Genomic DNA, 20,640 nt, shown 5'->3' on the forward strand with positions numbered 1-20,640 from the left:
CCTTACGTTTTTCACCCTCTCTTTCACTTGCAATAAATTGAAAATTACTCGTTTCCTGTTGCGACTACTCCAGCCGGAGAGCACGGGCGGCGGTAGGGGTACAACCTGCACGGCCACATGAATACAACAACAAAGCGGAATGCGAAAAAGCAAATCAAAGCATAGATATTAGAGCAAAAAATCGAAAAGCTTTTGCTTAACAGCAAAACTTTTTCCATTATTTGAAGATTAGAGTCTAAAAAACATTTACCATGACGTTAAATTTACCACACTTTTATGACAACACAATAACACCGGGAGCGCTGACTATGGCAAAGGGGGGAGGGTGATAAAGAACGAAGACATCGGGGAGGGTTGCTTAAAAAAGAAAAACAAAATAGAAACTTTTTTCCACTCTTTGAGCTGTCCGTTGTTGTTCGATGTTTATTGAGAGTGCACATCTAGGGAGACACATACATAAGTAAATGCGAGCACATACACATACCAGCACTCACACACACACACTCCAAGTATATTCATATCAGTATACCCCGCCACATGTGGCTGCCGAGTCTTTATGCCTTTGAATGTACCTCCCCTTCTGGCCGTCCTTGCAAATTTCATCGGTGTGTTGAAATTCTGTTTCTAGTTTTTCATCTCACTTCGACAAAAATCACTTTGCCAAAGAACTCTTAACATCAAACCCACACATCCGTATATTAGGGTTTCTATTCTCTTTGATGCACTGAACATTTATAGCGAAATGCAATGATGGCATAGGCAGTGGGGTGAACAACGATCGAACCATTGAGAATAATTGAAATATTAACTTTCAAGTGAAATCTATATTGAGGATAACACTATAGCAAACATTTCACAGTGAATGTTTTTCCGAAGACAAAATGAGAGAACAACTCTCGTAAGGACAAATTTTTTGGCTATTACCTCTAGGGGCAAAATTTTCACCAAATTTTTCTAAGTCTACTGCAGTGACATGATTCGACGGAAATAGGCAAACTTTTCTGATAACAAAATTTTAGTAAAATTTTAGCAAAGGAAACATTTTCTGTAAATACAAATTACGATGAAATTGTTTTAGACAACATTTTGATACAATTTTATATTATGACTACATCTTAGTGAAATGTTCTCAAATCAAAATTATGCAAAATTCTTTGGAAATGTCTAAATAAGGTTTAACATAAAAAAAAACATTTTTCATCATATCCCTAATGTTCGTAGAGACTATTATAAGAATTTCTCGATACGTTGTAGTGAGTGTTCCTTTGGCTTCTGGTATTTGCATAGTGTTGTCATCACATTTGTGCATTTGTGGAAGTATGAACGTATTGTGCAGGGGTGTGGATGTGAATGTTTGCCCACATACGTACATGCATGCATACATCTGTACTTTTAGCAGAGAAAGGATTTTGCATTTAGTGGCGTATTTATAAAGCATAACTATTGAATATTGACAGACTTTGCGGGCGATGAGAATGTTTCGATATGTACTATGTAGCTGCGGGTAGCGGGGGGTGTAGAATAGCCAGTGTATGTCGAGTGAAATGGCAACTCGTTTTTAATCTGCTCTTCCTGAGTCTTCCTAACTGAAGTGAATAGAATTAGATGTGAAACCATGCAATGTGGGATCACTGCCTTTGTATGTATTTCTCCACTTACACTCATACACACACATGGAAAACATGTAGCAAAAGGACCAAAAGTAGTTGTTTTGCAACATTTTCATTTGATTTGCCATCGAACATCTAATTGCCAACAACTGAAGTTTTAATTGTACAAAATATAGGAATTTTCAACTTTATTGCTCACCCATCCAAGCCATCCAAGCCACTCAATGTGGCACAACTTTAGAGCGAGCACATCAAGGGATTGCCGTCGTAGCAGCACCTGTAACAAAAGCAGCTACGTCAACGACTACACTGCATCGAGGCTTTGTTGAGTGTGGCTCAATCTGCATTTGAAATGCACACTTGGATGGCTTTGGATATGGGAATCGAAAATGACGACTAATATTTACCAGCAGATTCAATTACGGCCGCTTTCAATAGTTTTTACGATTGAATTTGTTGCAGCGTTCTACAAAACCTTAATTAGATAGATTTTTGCAAAACACCCGCATCTCCATCCATCGAAATCACAGTAGAAATGGCAACAAACCCTCCTAGCCTCCGATGTGTTTGCACAATTTTGATTTATGGCAGTTGAGGGTAGTCTAGACAATGTTAATACTCCTTACGCCTTTCGGAAATATAGACGATACATTCTAGCTTCCCAAATGTATGGCTGTGAATGCGCTACCCAACATACGATTTTGTTTTCAAAAAACAAATTGGAAATTTTTCGCCTCAGTAGAATACCCACAGCTCTTCATGGAAATAATTTTGCAATTTTATCACTGCTTATTACGTCTGCAATGCGATTGGCACAAACCATAATCAAATGTTTCACTTGGTGTATAAGGGAACATGTGGCTTTTAAATATTCGAAACGGATTAAAAAATAAACATACGATACGTTCGAGCATGTCCTTGTCTCAGCATCGAATGTATTTCATTGCGGATAAGAATTTCTGTAAACCAAATGGTGACTATAATGTAACCAAAGAGAAAATTTGCTCAATTTATGTGCTTAATTGTGTACCTTATTGTGCTGTTCTGTATTTGCCTCTACTGTATGATGTTGTACTGTACTGTACCACATTGAATTATCATGTGCAGAGATGGTCTGTCGGAAACTCCCACGTATATGACAAACATTCCCGACGTGTAGTACATACGTCAAAACGTCATAAACCTGGCCAAAAAAATTCGTTTTTAACAGAATTGAAAAATAATTAGGAAATCGTATAATTGTTTTCAACTTTTGTGAGTTTATGAATATGGCAACATTGGTGCATAGGTTAGAATGTGCTCCTATAACAGAAAACGTCGGAGTTCCAATCATTTCGAGAACATCAAAAACATTTTTTCTTAACGTGACCAAACCGCTCCGTTAGTGCTGAATATAAAAAGGATTAAATAAAAACTTTTCTTAACGCATTTAAAATTTTGAAAATTTTATATAGGTGCTATAGCAACAAAAAATCTAAAACAATGATATGATGTCGAAACTGAACAAACGGTGGAGCATTTTCGAGGTTTAAGACATTTACTACCTTTTTTACGTTTTATACCAATATATAATGTTTCGCGTACCATCCGCTTTGTCTAGAAATCTGACCAGATTTACAAGAGATCGAATCAGATCGGAGAAGAACCGGAAAAACCCTGCACACAAATCGCCCAGTTAAACGGGCCATCTAAATTTACAAATTTGTTCAAAAATATTCTATTAAGGAACCTAGGCACTTTGCTGCCTTTGAAAGAACCGAAAGAGAGTCAGTGAAAATGCGTCTGGCATTAAATGGAGATAAGACGAAATGGTTTCAACTCACAAAAAATGGTTTCAACTCCTAAAGCAACCGAGCAGGAAAAGAAAATGAAGAAATTTGGGAACCACAACTTTGAGATAGTCAGCGACTATATCTACCTCAGCACCGCCGTAACCGAAACGAATAACACCAGTTTTGAGATAAAGCGAAGACCAATACCGGCAAATAGAAGCTACTTTAAACTAAGTAAGCAGTTTTGAAACAAGGCCTCCTCTCGACAGACGAAGATTACACTACACAAGACACTGATACTACCCGTGCTGTTGTATGGTTCTGAAGCATGGATACTTGTGAAAGCAGATGAAGCAGTGCTTGGAGTATTTGAGAGAAAGATTCTTCGTAAAATAAGTGGACCAGTTTGCGTTAATGGAGAATATGACGACGATAGCATAGTTACACGCATCAAAATACAACGGCTGCGTTGGCTAGGTCATATTGTCAGAATGGATGAAGACGCTCCAGCAAAGAAGTCTTTTGAAGGCAAACAAATTGGTGGGAGACATCTCAATCGAGATCGAGGCGCTTGGAACGTTCGGCCAGTGGAACAAATGTTCTGTCATAGCCAATTAGAGTAAGTAAGTAACCTAGAACACTTCCCTCATAACAATAACTGGTGTACGATTTAAGCTTTGTATTAACCACCTTCTTAAAGCCGAGTAAGGCGTGCCGGGCTGAAAATCGAAAATAGGTCTTGTGCTCATAAAATGCGTGTGACTGGGCCGACTTCAATCATTTCAATATTTCAATTCACAAGCAGAAACTAAAGAAATGCTATGGAAGGTCATACATTTTTTTTTATATTTCGATAAGACTTACTTGCTGTAGGTGCTCCTGGTCCTTAAAGGAACGCTTATGGCCAAATTTTTGTTTGATGTAGGTGCTAAAGATGTAAAATATGACAATCGGTTTCCAGATATAGTTCTGCAAAAGAAGAATTTGAGCATACCTTCGAGAGACTAGCATTGCTCGCCTTGAAAGTTCGACGCATAGTGTTGCCTCTTAGTGTATTCCTTGGACAAAAAAGAGCTCTAAAATTTTGCACAGAGTGTAATACAGAATGAAATGGAGTATGCTTCAAATCGGTCTATAACCTGATATAGCTGCCATTTAAACTGATTTCCAGATTTACCTTTTTGAGCCTCCAGAGGTCGCAATTATTACGCGATTGGTCTGACATTTTGCATGATGGCATCTGTTAAGAGTCTCAACAACTGAAGTGGAGAATGGTTTAAATCGGGGAGGCCACCATAGCGCAGAGGTTAGCCAGTCAGCCCATGACGCTGAACGCCTGCGTTCGAATCCTTGCTAGAATATCCCTTCTAGTGCTGGCGATATTTGGAGGCCCCTTATCATTGAACTAGAATCGGACAGCACTCAGTGATATGTGAGAAGTTTGCCCCAGTTCCTTAGTGGAATGTTCATGGGCAAATTTGCATTTCCATGGTTCAAATCGGTCTATAAGCTGCACAATAACTTCTGCTATGACTCTCCCAAATTCCACCATGGTCTAAATCGGAATCCAACCTGATATAGCTCCCTTATAAACCAATCTCTTGATGTGAGTTCTTAAGCCTATAGAAGACGTTTACTTTAACTGAAGACTTTATCCCTAAATTGTGTTTCCAGTTTTACTGATTTGCAGTGTCTATGTTAAGTTTTGGATTTTGGTGTATTCAGGGGACTATATTAGAATTTTCCGGCGAACATTTTTGTAGAATATTTTGATATACTAGAATCTCAATTTAAAGGAGTTTTTAATCCTGATTTCAGAAAGGGGCCAAAAAATCATCTTCTACAAAATAATCCACAATATTGAATTGGATGAAATTTAGCTTTATTGATTCAGGACACTTCACTAAAGAACACTGAAAAATAATTAGGACGGTCCACTCTGCTAAAAATTTAAATTTTCACAGTCATTGCTTTATTCCTGCTTGTTATTTAAAACTAACGATACTAACCACATGTTAATGTTATATGTTAAAATTTTATTTTTTGGGAAAAAATATTTGTTAAAAAACTTTGTACGAAAACATCGATTAATTGAAGGGGGACCTAAAATACCAAAATATATATTTTTTTTAATTCTTATTTGAAGGGTTCTTCAAAAAAATTAATAGGAATTTTCATAACAATTTTCCTTTTCGATTTTTGCATTTTTCCCTCTGGGCCAACACTGTGTGACGGATGGACGGACATCGCTAGATAACCCTGAAATGTCTTGACAAATAAGCCACAAAACATTCACTTTAACAGAGAAGCAAAAAAACGAGTTTTTCCTCAAAAATTTACAAGAATTGAAGTAGGGTTTTCAGCGTTTGGACTGAAAACTCAAAACTTTCACTGGAAGATGATATTTTGACAAGACGTGCTACTATAGCTCATTCATTTGAAGAGTGGCAAAACTCACAAAATCCTTGATGACTTATAAACAGTTTTCCTACGATGGTTTACCATCTGTTAAAACTTCATACTGGTATCTGGTAAACTTTTTTAAAATAATTGAAGCATTTTTTTATCTTTCAACGTCAAGATAGTTAAAACCTATATCTTACTAAATATTTTTTTTATTAAGAGGAGTTGATATTATATTTCTAAATTTGACTCATATCCGTTTTCTTTATACACATTTTCGTTTCGTTTCCAAACACATCATTAGTTTTTATTGTATAACAAATCAATGTCTAGTTCGTGTTAAGTTTGTAGTACCATGTGGCGTATGAGCAGTGATTGTACCGTGGCGTGTTGATCATACGCACCAATGCCAAAGTGAACAATGCATTTAAGGATTCAATTATTCAATTCAAAGAGACGTAACAAAGTTCCCCTGAGCAGCATGAGCAGAGAGCGTCTCCCATACCAACTAAACCATTTCAATCCAGCTCAAGGGGGAGGAACAGGCTAAATACCTACCAAACACACCGCCTCCGACCATACACGTAGAGATAGCCAACATTTGCTAATGACATTTCGGTGGTAACCGACAGACTGTGTGCGTTGCCCACATGCACGTTATCGATTGCAAATACCTCAATGTGGTTAATCATATTTTGCTGCCCACAAACAAATTTCCACAATCCTGAATTGCAACAAACATAAGAGTCAGTAATTTTGCCCAGCTGAAAAGTTGACTCTGAAATAGGCTGTGGGAAACTTGGAATTAAAAGGCTTCGGCGTTGGCCATAAAATATTAAAACCATACTAAAATCAAAGCAAAGCAATTAAATTTAATTTTCTAATGTAAAATAGTGGCTAAGCCATCAAATATCAACAAATAGCAAAATATGAATTTTGGAGAAAAAAAACCAACCAGCTCATAAATGGCGGATATTTTTCTATCATCTATCAGCAGACCCACCACTCATCAACTTTGTACGCCAACAAATTCGAGTTTATGTTTGCCAACACCTTAACCAGACATGGCCTGCGGCCGAAGAAGGTGTGCGAAAACTACTTTTAAAGTAATTACTTATTAGTTGTTGGTTTTCATGGCCGATTGCAATGCCAACGAATCGGTGCAATAAACAAATTGATAAAAGGCCCGCAACGGAGTGCTCTCATCCGCGACAAGCCAACAGCCATTTGGATATTGGATTGCAATAGGAGCCAATATCGATATTAGCACTCGGCACACTGCACGCCTTTCCAACTGGGCCCAGCTCACCACTTTGAGTGGTGAGGTGGCAACAGGACTTGGACATTTCCACCAAGCGATGGATGGGCACATGTTCATGGACCACATACACGAGCTCGCTCTGTCTTTACTTGTGACAATAACAACGTGTCATTGCGGACATACGGCCGTATCCTTTTTGTGCTGTGGTTAGAGCCATTAATGTTACGCAGCAACGGGTCGCGCTGCTAGGTCTGCCACAGACACCAACGAATAATCATTTGTTTGTCAAAGTGTCACACACCGAAAACCAGGGCAAAATATGAAAATAACATTAAGGACATACTGTCCTGTGTCCTCTGTGTGTGTGTGTGTGTAACCTTTACTATTCAGTTGCATTCAAACATTCACCATGACTGGCTAACATTCTGCCAACAAATGCAAGTGGAATTGGTTGCATGACCACAAACAGACTATTAAATGTTTCCAACTGAATAGACAGCCTTGTTTGTCTGCTTGTCAGTTAGTCCAGTTAGTGCAGCAGAACTCATTTCAAATCGGACAAATGCCTCCAATGCAATTGTGAGTGTGGGGTTGCAGCAGGCGAGATTGTAAAAGTTGCCACTTAAAGGTGCAGGTGTTTACGAAATATTTCATGAAATTCAAAATTTTACAAAATTACTTGGTTTGATAATTTCTTCAATCAAAATTACTTTGATTTAAGGAAAAATCAAACTCACTCGTTTGGGCAATATTTAAAGAAACCATCGAATGGCGGGGGGCGGGGGGGGTCTTAGGCATCCGCCTTACTCACCAGACTCCGAAACTGGCACTTCAACTTTTCCATGCCCAGTCCAGCTGAAAAACTATTGTTTTTTTGAAACCAGGCCTAATGTGGCCTAAGGACAAAAATTACTGGCAGTGACATTCAAAGAATATTCAAGTGCACAACAAACAGAGATTAGTTTATATCGGAATAGTGGAAAGTAAGGCTTTCTTCTCTCTAACTGCGCTAAGGAGGGTTAGAGGATTTTTGAGCCCTAAAGCATGCTCCATATCGTGCTCAATAGTGGTTAGCTGTGTGGAGCACCTTAATAATTTGACAAAGGCGCTGATGAAGATACATGGCGTACCGGAAATGGCGATCCACCATGGCAGTCAAATTATTTTGAATAACAGCACACACTTGCCCAACTTTTATAAGTTCTGTGCCATGATATACTTTGAATAGAAAGCATTGAATATGATCTCCAGCTAGAATATATTCGAAAAATCACAAAGAGATTTTATAGACCAAAATAGAAGAGCCCAATCAGACAAACTATAAAATTTTGAATGAATTTTCCTAAAAGTACAAAATCACAATTTTATTTATCTTCATTTTCTATTCAAATAAAATTTCGCCTAGATTTTCCACAAAACAATGTTAGAGTTACAACTTGCATGCAACGTTGTTAACCAAACTAAATGCGCTCATACCCTTCCTTTCTTTTAAGCCATGTCTACATACGGCGTCATATCTCTCCTTACCTTGATCATTTCTCACTTTTATAGAGAAAAACTCTTCTCTGCCCATCGGTTGTAGTCATCAACTTGTGCTAAAGTTGACAACCACTGGACACCATCACCTGGCGTAGATTCAATGACTCTGTGAGAAGTCGCTGCAAATGAAAGTGTGATGCGGTAAAGAACCCGTAACCAAAGCAACAACAACAACAACTGGATTTCATTAGGTAAGTAAACCACCATCTGGAACAAAATGGAATTGTTTATGGAGTTCATGTAGACAGGATGAGAAAACAGGAGATTAGTTTTACACCCAACCCCTAATTGGCATGCAACGCCAACATCAGCCATGACCTACACGCAATGCATTTCAGTTACGCTAGATTTTTGGATAGTTTCGCTCGTTCTGCATGTTTCTATGAGGTATTTAGGGGTAAGGCGGCATCACCACACATGGTCCGAATTTGAAAGTGAAATGTTTATGCTCTACACCCAAATGCCTTTCAATTGAGTCTAATTTTACCCCTATAGGACTTATTTTCGGTTCGAAAGCTTTTGGGTAGGGGGTATTTAGAATCCCATTTTATTCCCATTCAATTGAATCCCATTTTATTCCCATCGGTCTACTTTTCATTTGAGGGATTTTATGGCAAGGGCCAAAGGAGCTTGGAGGCAAATGTTGATATTCGTATTCGACTCCTTTCATTTGAGCCTCATACCGTCCCAATGGCTTTACTTTTCCTTTTTGGATGGTGCTTTTGGGTACGAGGAGGGACCGGACAATCCTACATATTTGTGAACATTTCAAGACAACCGATTCAGCTGTTTTCGAGTATATACACTTGACTTTAATTGATACGTTCTGTCAAAATTTCATCGGCCTTATTCACAAAACATAATGTAGATTTAAAATAGGTTTATTTGACAGATTTACTTTAAAGAACTGTCAAATGTTTTGTGAATAAGACTGTATTATATCTATAGCAAATATCCAATCCAATCTAATTCTATATGCCTTTTCGGACGCATAGAAAGCTCGTTTGTTTCACCAATTTTGATGAAATTTGTAATGGTGAGTTGTACTAGGCTTTAACACCCCCATGATTATGATCCACATCGTTCCAATCTCGCGATTTGAAACCTTCAGCTCAAATTTCGATTCTTCTTGAATCGAAGCTGTGAGCGAGCTTTGGTCAATTGGCTCAAGACCAAGTGTTGGAAGAAAGACAAATTGCAAAAGATTATTAAGCTAACAATTTTTAATTATTTATCTCACGCAAGCCATATGGCAAAACTGTGAGAACAGCCCAGATGAGAGTAGGGCCACAGTATAAAAACAAACTACCTGCGACCACTGGCTATGAAAGTTGCTGCATGGTAGAGTGCAATAAAAACAACGTGTTTTGAACATGGACAGGACTCTCAAGAGTAAACCATACATTTTTGGGAAGGCGGCGTTTCCTAGTCATGTCTGATGGTCTACTCGCCTACACCTTGTCAGTTAAACACATTTTGGCATTCAGAGGGAGATCCGAATTTAGGGTTGTGATGGTGGTGAGGGTGGTGAAGCTTACAACCTCGGCCTTCTAACTTGGACTGAGTCGCAGTGTTGATGGTCCCTGATAAGATTCGGTTCGTTGGTTTTAGGCGAAGGATAAATACCAGCGGACACACTAACACACATGCACCCGTACATGTCATTGACACAAGGTGCATCTGGCAGGTGTCTATGTCTCATCAACTTATGGTCACCTACTGTACTGCTGGCAAATGAAACCCAAATCTTTGGTCATTCAAAACGTTCGAAACACATCGACCATTCACAAAGAGATCTCTCTACAACAACAATTCAATTGAAATGGAATCTCTTTATTTGCTGCATTCAAACCCCTTGGCAAAAAGATTTAAGAGACGACATTTTAAAATAAAATCTTTATTGTTGCCGAAAAAAGTTTGCCCAAAATTGAAAATGAAACGTTTTAACAGCCCGAAACGGAAGAGGGGGACGGGGTGCTGGTATTTTAAGACATCGTTTCAGTATTTCATTTTGCTTAAAAAGTTTACGCATTGCTATTTGGTTTAAAACTTATAGCCGCTGCATGTGTCGCCGCCTCAGCCACAACGAAGCTGTTCGTGAGGTTTGTTGGCAGTCAAACGTGGCACACAATGTTGCCACTATCAACTTTTGGACGAGCCTTGCACAAAAACTCTGCCTTTTTTCAGCAATCGGAAGTCAAGTGCACTTTCTTCGGTTGCCAGTTTCCTCACGAAACTAAAGGCAACAAGGAAGGGGAAAGGAGAGACCAATCTAGCTCCATATAAAACCATGCAAACGGCATTTGTTGTACCAAAAACTTTAAATTGTAAATTTACCATCTTTGTGATATAGTGCTTGTGAATGTGTGCGCGTCTGTGTGTGTGAGTGTATTGGTGCTCAACACGTGATGTTCAAACTCTGTTGCTTTCTGGCTTTATTTTGCCGCAGAACTTGTAATAAATTGCAGATTGGTGCTGCACAGCTCCTCCCATTTAGTTTCCACACTTAATCAAGATTACTGCAAGCAAGCTTTGCAAGTTGCAGTCTTGAAGAAAGGACGCCTAAACTTGGTGTACTCAATCTCAAAACTTTGGGTTTCACTTCCACCGACCGATCAGTACATTCAATTTCAAAAGTCAAAACTCTAACAACTTTAGTTTAGAATTTAGGCACTAAAAAAATGTCCTAACTTCAAAGATGCGAGCCAAAGCAAACGAACTTAACTTAAAGATGCCAAATTTTCTAACTTATGCCTAGTACTAACTTCATTCGCAGCGAAAATACCTATTAAATTATTGCGAAATCCGACGGACTCCATTCTTTGCCAGAACACCAACAAAAGTCAAACAACAACCCACAACAAAGACAACATCATTGAAACATAGTTGATTGGCGCCCATTTTGTGAGCATTTATTAACATTGGCAATTAATAGAAGCGAAATTTATATTGGCGCTGCTACATGTCGCTCTATTTTGCTTATAGAACTCAGTATCACTTATACGAAATGTGTTTGCATGTTCTACCCGTACCCATTTTATTTATAATGCGTCTTGACAGAGGAAAGTCGAAGTTAGTACTAGGCTGTAAAGACAAAAATCGTTTAACCCATTTTAGACCAGTGTTGCGTCTTGGCATCAGTGAGCATAGTGTTAACCTTATCGTGTTTCCCAAAAACAAATTCTCGAAAACCGTAAACTTCTTACATGCTAAGTTTCATAGCAATTGCTCTACAAGAAGAAGAAGTGGTCTAAAATGGGTTGAAAAAGGTTAACATATTATTGAAGGTTAGGAAATTGAGGGTCATCTGTAAAGTAAAACAAGGTGCTATGGGCTATGGCCGGGCAAAGCAGACCTTTTAATACCCTACACCACATTAGGTATGCATGCTTAGTCGTCAAAATTAAAATTTTGTTTACATTTGAAATGAAGAATTTCGACTAAAATCCGTACATAATATGCTAGACATATGCGCCTGGAAAGACCCTTAAAGTTTCACGGCGTGTCATTAACGGAGAGGACCAAAAAGGTCGATTTTTTCTATTTTATTGAACTTTTTTTTATTATTTTTTTCTCGCAACGTTTACATGTATCATATTTATCACCAGCGGGGTTTGAATATGGGAACTCATGATTAGTAGTCAGCTGCGCATCAGCTCGGCTCCAACTGAAGCTAAACAAAAAACAAATAAACAAATTTTAACCAAAATTACTTCTCAAAACCATGGAACGTATTGTGGACACCATGGTAAAGAGTAGGACATCCAACGAACTGCTCAAATACAAGAAGCATGCTTATGTCAATAGAAAGTCGATGGAGACTGCCCTGCACGAGGTTGTGCATAAAATAAAAGAAACCTTCGATGCCAAAACGTACACCCTGGAGGTATGCATTTACATCGAGGGGACTTTTAATAAATGTGCGGACCGACACATTGATCAAATCGTTAGACCAGTACCGGGTGGACCCGGTCCTTAGAGACTGGATAAACCATATGCTAAGGAACAGGTCGATAAATTTTGGATCCCATGGTATAAATATAAAGGAGAAAATGGCACAAGGCATGCCACAGGGGGGCATTTTGTCGCCACTCCTATGGGTGACCACCATAAATGACCAATTACGGATGCTGACTGAGGAGGGATATGAACCCGACTGCTACGCAGACGATGTTATTATACTTCTAAGGGGTAAAAATCCGAATCAGCTGTGCACGAAGTCCGAAAGGGTCTTTCAGATGGCACTCTACTGAGCTAGACCTCAATGTTAACGCAGAGAAACACTAAAATATGTCTGTTCACGAGGAAGACAAAGGTGGGCCAATTTAACGTACCACGTTTCCTCAATAGAAGGATTTCGATATCTGACAAAGTCAAATACTGAGGTATGATCTTGGACAGGAAACTGAATTGGAAGTGCCACATTCAGGAGCGTACTGAGAAGGCTCACCGATGTTGGGCACTATATAGACGGGCCGTATGCTCCAAATGGGGCATGAATCCGAGGATAGTCCACTGGCTCTACTGGAGCGTGACTAGACCGATAATTACTTACGCCTCAGTAGTTTGGTTGACTGTGATGGAGAAAAAGTGTAACGTAAGCATAATACACCAGGATCAGAGAACACATACGTCTCAGTAGTTTGATGAAAAAGTGCAACGTAAGGATAATACAGCAGGTTCAGAAAACATGTTGTCTTGACATAGGTGGAGCGATAAAGACCACGCCCACTATGGCACTGGGGACTATTCTAGATATCCGACACATACACATACAGATTCAATTAAAAGCAGATTAAAAGCCTCTACGGCTATGAAACTAAAGGGGATGGAAGAGTGGATTGAGGATAGGAGCAGCTCGTACCATCGCGGTATAATCGAGGCGACGATAGGAAGACCTGGAAGGAATGGAGGAAGTTTCCGATCGGATACCTGAGACGACAATTGAGGTCGAGTGTGAGGCACTACTGCCAGCGGCACAGTCTTGGATTGACGGAACCCTAGTATTGCCATCTGGAAGTTGATGTTACATAGATGGATCAAAGCTAGAGGGCAGAGTAGACTGGGGGTTTACATTGAGAACCCAGGAACTGAGAATGCTTGATCATAAGATCCGGCGATCACGGAATGCGTGAGGTAATGTGGTGCTAACGCAAGGACGTCGAGCGTGAACATCTTTACAGACAGTTAAGTGACCATTAAGACAATAACAACCAGTACGTTAAGGTCTCAAACAGTCTTGGAGTGTAAGATACCATTAACGCCTTCCCTAAGGATGGCACGATCTGCATCGTTAGGGTGACGGGCAGTAGCGGAGTAAGGGGAAAATAAAAAGCAGACGAAATGACAGCGAAGGCCATAGGACTGCCGTCAATAAACTTGGTTAACCCGAAACCCTTCGGGTTGACGCAGTCCTATTTAAGAGCGTAGGCTACGAAAGCGCATGTTATATTGTGCAATAGCAAAACGGTAGGAAGAATGACGAAAATCCTACAGGAAGATCCGGATGGTTAGAAGACGAGGCTATTACTGAACGTAAAGTCTTCGGTATCATAACAGGACACATAGGACTACGAGACGTTGGAGCAATTCCTGTCATTGCCCGGCTTTTGCGGCTAACAGACTCCGGCCTTATTAGGTGGACACACAATACCAGACATAAACCAACTAAGGGGCGTAGTAGGGAAAACAATTAGGGATTTTGTAAGCAGCACGGAATTCCTGACTTAAATTTTCTTTTTCTGGGTCACTGCTTATTATTTAGAGTGCACAATAAGCCGATTACTGGCTTAGGTATATGTCCATAGTGCCATGAGGCGGATTAATAGCCGCACCCTTTTTTCCATAACTTCACTTTTAATATGCAAGGAGACATGCATGGTTCTCATCCTGTCTTCATCAAATATAGTAGGTCGGAAGCAAGTATTTCGATATTTGAGGGGTGACTACTGGATTTCCCAGTTTTCCTCAAATAGAGTGGCGTGACTTTGAACTTTGGCCACAATTCCATTTGTAGTGCTGATAAAAAAAAGAGTTCCCAAAAGCTGTTCAAAATGCGTTTTTATACAATTTAATGCAAAATGTTCTACAGCCAAGAAGTTTTAACGACTTCCCGACAACTACATGACACACATGATTACGTTAATATGCGTTGTATGCCACCACCCCATGAAGCCCCTCAAAGGATATTACAATGGGACAATGCAACAAATAACTTCGGCCCAGCAGTGTGTGCCCAGAAAACCTCTCCGGATGCAAGATGACAATGGCGAGGGGGGGGGGGGGGGGGGGGGGGGGGACAAAAAGTTCTTGTCTGAAATTGCCAAGGTAAGTGTAAAACCATTAAGCAAACCGATAAGATTGTAAATTTTATTTTGTCGTCCTAAAAATGTCTCTGGGAACAAACGAACCTTTGTGCAGAGCAGTTTCGCATCCTGTCTTATTATTTTCACATTATTTGTGGTGCAGCCATGCAGAAACCTCGAAGGCAAAGCTGATGATGGCAGTAGACCTTGTGTGTAAGTTTCGTGGTAGAGAGGGGGGACTACAACGACGCACAGCATCGGAATAAATCAAAATTTGTTTGCATACTAATAAGGCTTATTTTAACAACATTTCATGGTTTTTACACAATTTCTATGACGCTGCGCCCAATGGCTTTGAGTCTTGGAAAAAGTTTTTTAGGTGTCTTTGCGGAAGACTTGGGCACATAGACTTTACCCAGTGTCAATTTTTTCACTCTCTCACTATCTCTCTTTTTAAGAGACAATGAAATAAGGGACCAAGCAAGAAGCAACCCAAGCGAATTGGTTTAACAAGCCCACAGACTGCCGCCTTTCCGTTTTCGTGCTTTGCTGCTGCGGCTGCCTTTACCGGGGACACCCATGTCATGCAGATTGGGCCAAAAACTTTATGTGTGTCATTGCGGGACTGCGAATTAGAACAAAACAAAATAAAGACAGCAACAACAGAACGAAGCTGCGGAACAAAAACAAAAGAAATTAAATTCTTTAATTTACAGTTTACACAAGTTTCCACATAAAAAATTCTATTCCGGGCTATAATTTAAATATTACTCCTCGTATTTGCCTTTGGAAGTGATGATAAGAGACCCATTTTCCGCTTTGACAGTACGCCACCGCCACCGTCGCTGCCGTCACCACACAGTTACTTATCCGGTGGCTCTTGGGGAAGGTAGAAATGCATGATGGAATAACAAGTGGTCGGAGGATTGAAAATCTGCTCCAGAGTCGAAAACTTTTTTTTGTTTTTTTTTTCTGCCACTTTCGCTCGCATATTACTTTTGTGTTACTTTTAATACATCTCTAAAGAATGCTTGCAATGACAAGAGCTTGCTGTCATAATTTCATTTGAGCCCAAGCCATGGAAGAAGCAAACGGCAAATGTTAGAGGGCAACACCAAACTCAACGACCATGAAACCATATTAGGAGTTTAAAGTTAAAGCAAATGACCCTTGTCCCAAATGAGGGCTTTGTTGCGTCGTCTACTTAAACTCGCCTGCTTCCTGTGTCCTGACACCCTCGAACAAAGGGGCTTATAAATTTGAATACCTTTAAATTATAATGGAAAGTAATAAAAAAGCCACGGGAGGTGCGTCTTCAATTTGAGAAAGTAAGCAGCAGCAGCAACAACAACAGCCTCTCAACGAGAGGTTATAGAAGGGAGACAAGTCCTTTTTAATTTCAATACAGAACAGAACAAATGTGTCGTCGGTCACTATTGCCAGAGAGTAGGCCATGCTATGCTCACAATGAAAAGAGCGAAAGTTTTCCATAAAAAATAATGGCGAAATTTGTTGCGGTTTATGAGTTTTTATTATAATTTCCTTTAGACGCAGCTCTACAGGCGGTCCCCTTAAGCCCGGTATTATGCGGTGAAAATGATGTTCACAACTTTTCCCTGCCATCCATTCATTTAAGCCCAGTCGTACTTCAAATGAGAAAATGACCAGTGCGACGCCAAGTGTAGCACCATTCTCCTTTCAAATGGTAAACGAATGCTCTCATGTGTGTGTGTGTGTGCACCATACACCAAATAAACTTTTGATGGCCAAGAAACTTTTGAAACGATTTCGCTTTTCACAATACCAATGCCACAAAATCCAAAGCGAAAGTCATCACCAGCTATGAGCTACCAGCAGTATTACTCCACAAAAAGGGCAAGAACTCCAAATAGGGACATTGCAGCAAAACTTCAGCTCAGCCCGCAGACTGACACCTTGCATTTGACTGGAATGACCAAAGCAAAGATCTCATTGTCCCCCATTTGATTATATGAGCTAGGTGCTAATTCATACAAACAGCCAATACGAAGTCCAGAAAATCGACTTATACTTGCGTACTGTATAGCCGGCCAAAACCTAAACAAATCCTCGCACTGTGGTCGGATTGTATGGAAAGAGGGGCCAAAAATACATAAAAGCCGCATTTCTTACGCGATTTCCATGAAATTTGACACAATGATTTGCACTATGCATACCGATGTCCAAACGGAATATGGTTAAAATCGGACTATATTTCGATATAGCTGCTGCTGTCTGTCGATTTTAAGTCTTAAGCCCACAATTGCTGCATTTATTACCCAATATCACTGAAATTTAGAACGGTGTGTTGCAGGACGCTCCCCAATACCCGAGTTGAAGATCGTTCACATCGGTCCATATTTAGAAATAGCTCCCATACAAACTGATTTCCAGATTTGACCTTTTGACGCCCTGGAGGACGTAATTTTTATACCATTTGGCGGCATTTATGTACATAGTGTTTTCTTATGACCTCTAACCTACATTAGAAGTATGATCTAAAACGGCCTATAAATTCATATAGCTCCCAACCAATATGCGGATTAAACTTCTTAAGCGGTCCAGCCTATAAAGCAGCCCAAAATAGAAGTAATTTACCAACCATGGCAATATAGGGCTCAAGTAAAAGATATTAGAGTGTGAAAGAAAGCTAGGCGGAGCGTGCCCGGTTCAGCTAGTACGGCATAAAAAAAAACAATGCCACAAAACCAATACCACGGACACAATCGAAAACTTACAAAAAGAGATAGAGGAACATTTAGTCTTTTGGACACAACTCTGAAGGTAGCAAAAAGATGCAGGTGAAGCATCTTTACATCCTGGAGGCCACCGTAGTGCAAAGGTTAGCATGTCCGCCTATGACGCTGGACGCCTGGGTTCGAATCCTGGCGAGACCATCAGAAAAATTTTTCAGCTAATGCTGGGAAAATTTTTGTGGTACTATGCCTCACTTCTCCCCAAAAGAGATGTAGCACTGCGGCACGCCGTTTGGACTCAGATTAATGTTAGACGTTGAGTCAATCTAGCAGTGTTTGTCCGTCCATCCATCATTGTGATGGAAAAATATTTTAGGCTTCCCACTCGAGATTTTAAACAGATACTTCTGTGTGATGAAGGCCGGCTGGAGTAGTAAATGGACCTAATCTATCCATTTTTAAATATGGCGCCCTATGAGAGAAGGCTATTATTTAAAATATGGCAGATTTTATTAAATTTACTCAATTCAATGAAGGCCACCATGGCGCAGAGATAAGCAAACCCGTCTGGGTTCGAATCCTGTCTAGAGCATCAAAAAAAAAAATGTTCAGTGGTGTTTATCCTTCCACACGGGCGCCCCGGTAGCCGAGTTGGTAGCGTGTAGGACGACGCACAGTGTTGCCTCTTAGTGTATTCGCTAGACAAAAATAGTTAGAGTTAACTCAGAGCTCTAAAATTTTGTACAGAGGTACAAAAGTGAGTGAAATGCAGAAAACAATGGAGTCTGGTCCAAATCGGTCTATAAACTGATATAGATCCCATACAAACCGATCTCCCGATTTCTTGAGCCTTCAGAGATCACAATTATTACGCGATTTTTGCATAATGACGAAATTTTGCATAATGACGAAATTTTACATAATGACATATTTTCATTCGGTCTATAAGCTGATATAGCTCCCTTATAAACCGATCTCCCGATTTAACATTTTGAGCCTCCAGAGGCTGCAATTATTATCCGATTTGGCTGAAATTTTGCACAATGACTTTTGTTATGACTCTCAAAAACTGCAAGTATGGTCCAAATGGTTATATAACCTGATATAGCTCCCTTATAAACCAATCGCTTGATTTGAGCTCTTAAGCTTATAGAAGGCGTTTACTTTAAATTACGACTTTATCACTGAATTACGTTTTCCGTTTTACTATTATTAAATTATGATGTATTCAGGGGACTACAATAGGAATTTCCGGTGAACATTTTTGTAGAATACTTGATGTGCTAGAATCCAAAATTAAATGAGTTTTTAACTCTGTTTTTAAAAGGGGGCGAAAAATTATTTTTTTACAAAATAATCCAAAATATTAGATTGGTGCAAGTTGTTGAAGCTGAAATTAAGCTTTTTTGATTCAAGACACTTCACTGAAGAACACTGAAAAAGAATTATCGGCCCTTTTTAAGGTCCACTCTGATGAAGATTTCAATTTTTACAATTGTAGATTTATTTTTTCCTCTTATTTAAAACTAACGGTCCTAACCTTACGTTCATGTCTGTGACACCGGTCGTTGACAATTGAGCTTTCCGTCCTCTTTAAGATCTTATTCTATTTTGTACCCCAATTAAAAAACATACATTTTGTTTATATAAACAAAAATTTCAATTTTTGGCATTAATTTGTTATAGGTTGAAGGTTTATACCTTCGGACGAAAACATCGATTAATTGAAGGAGGACCTCAAATATAAATATTTTTTTAATCTTCTTATTTAAAGGGTTTTTTTAAAAGAATTTCATAAAAATTTTCATTTTCGCGACGTGTCGGTTCTCAACAGAGGTCTGGTCTATCGCTACTGTGGTGTCACAGTGGACTAAAATTGTGTAAGTGAGTCTGTGCATGCAAATAGCCTGCCACTCTAACCTAACATAAACTAATCGAACCTAACTTAACCTAACCTATCCTCCCACTAATGCCGGTGACATATGTGAGCTATATGTACACGGCTGAGTACAGTTTCTCTACTAAATGGTGTCGTTCTGCGGCGCGCCCTAAGCATTGGGAAATAAAAAGCAGGTCCCTTATGAATGAGCTTAAACTTGAATAGGACGGCAATCGTTGATAAGAGAAAAGAATCCCCCTGTTTCTTACTGGAATATCCATGACTTTATTGTTTTCCATTCAAGCATCCCATTCTTCGTAGACCGGACGTACACTTTTGTCGCTCACTGTATATCCTTTTGCCAACTATTTAAATTTGTACTTCCCTACATTCCGTTCATTGAGTTATTTGGACTCCGGCTCTCGGCCTTCTAGCTTGATTTTTAAGTAAAGCTTTTAAAGTTAATTTCCATTTTTCTGTGTATGTATCAGTGGTGGGCAGAATTGTGGTAATTCCTTGAAATGAATGCCTATTTAAACATCATTCACGAATATGCGCAAATACATATAAACATATGTAGGTGTCTATTTATACACGTACGTACGGGCATGTACCTACGTGCTATGTGTGTATGTATGTATGTGTGTACATGGTATAGCATCAACACATTGTTTATCAATTTGCCACTCTAAGTGATGTTGGTTTTTTGTTCAGTTTTGATTCGTTTTCAATTTCATTTCATTCATTCAGTCATTCATTTAAAATATTGTGCAAATATTTCACAAGCCGCGGGCTGTAATCTGCGGAATCCCATTTGGATCAACAAATAATTGCCCGCACAGCTCTACACATTCACACAAGCAAAGGCAACCAGTAGTGCCAGTCGGCCAATGCATATGAATTTATTATTTAATACTTTTTTAATTAAATGTGGGTTTATAATCAACCATCTGTTTATTTTGTTAAAATAAAGAAAATAATGCCACAAAACATGTGAGTGTTTTGTTAACTTCTTCTTCTTCTTGCCAATGCAAATACTCTTCAGGCTTTGAATGCGAAAGCCAATTTCCACAGGTGGTAGTTGCCATGGCATTAATCCCCATGCAGTTCCAAGAGAAGTAGTAAAATCGGCATTGTGAGCAAAAACTACGCCACCC

The 20,640-nt window shown here is 39.3% G+C and overlaps 1 protein-coding gene across 5 annotated transcripts in view; it reads left to right on the forward strand.

Annotated features, from left to right (window-relative positions):
- LOC106088151 (intraflagellar transport protein 56) overlaps nt 1–20,640 on the forward strand; it is a 71,772-nt gene that overhangs the window by 43,899 nt on the left and 7,233 nt on the right. For 3 of the 5 annotated variants that reach the window (XM_059363747.1, XM_059363746.1, XM_013253526.2), the window contains one exon: nt 8,540–8,776. The gene's annotated coding sequence lies outside the window, so the exon portion shown is untranslated. Of the gene's footprint in view, nt 1–3,932; nt 4,002–8,539; nt 8,777–14,885; nt 14,913–15,005; nt 15,104–20,640 lie in introns of those variants that run through there. The other 2 variants (XM_059363748.1, XM_059363749.1) reach the window with 2 other exon arrangements.

Source organism: Stomoxys calcitrans, chromosome 2 (genome assembly GCF_963082655.1).
Source record: "Stomoxys calcitrans chromosome 2, idStoCalc2.1, whole genome shotgun sequence".
NCBI lineage: Eukaryota > Metazoa > Arthropoda > Insecta > Diptera > Muscidae > Stomoxys > Stomoxys calcitrans.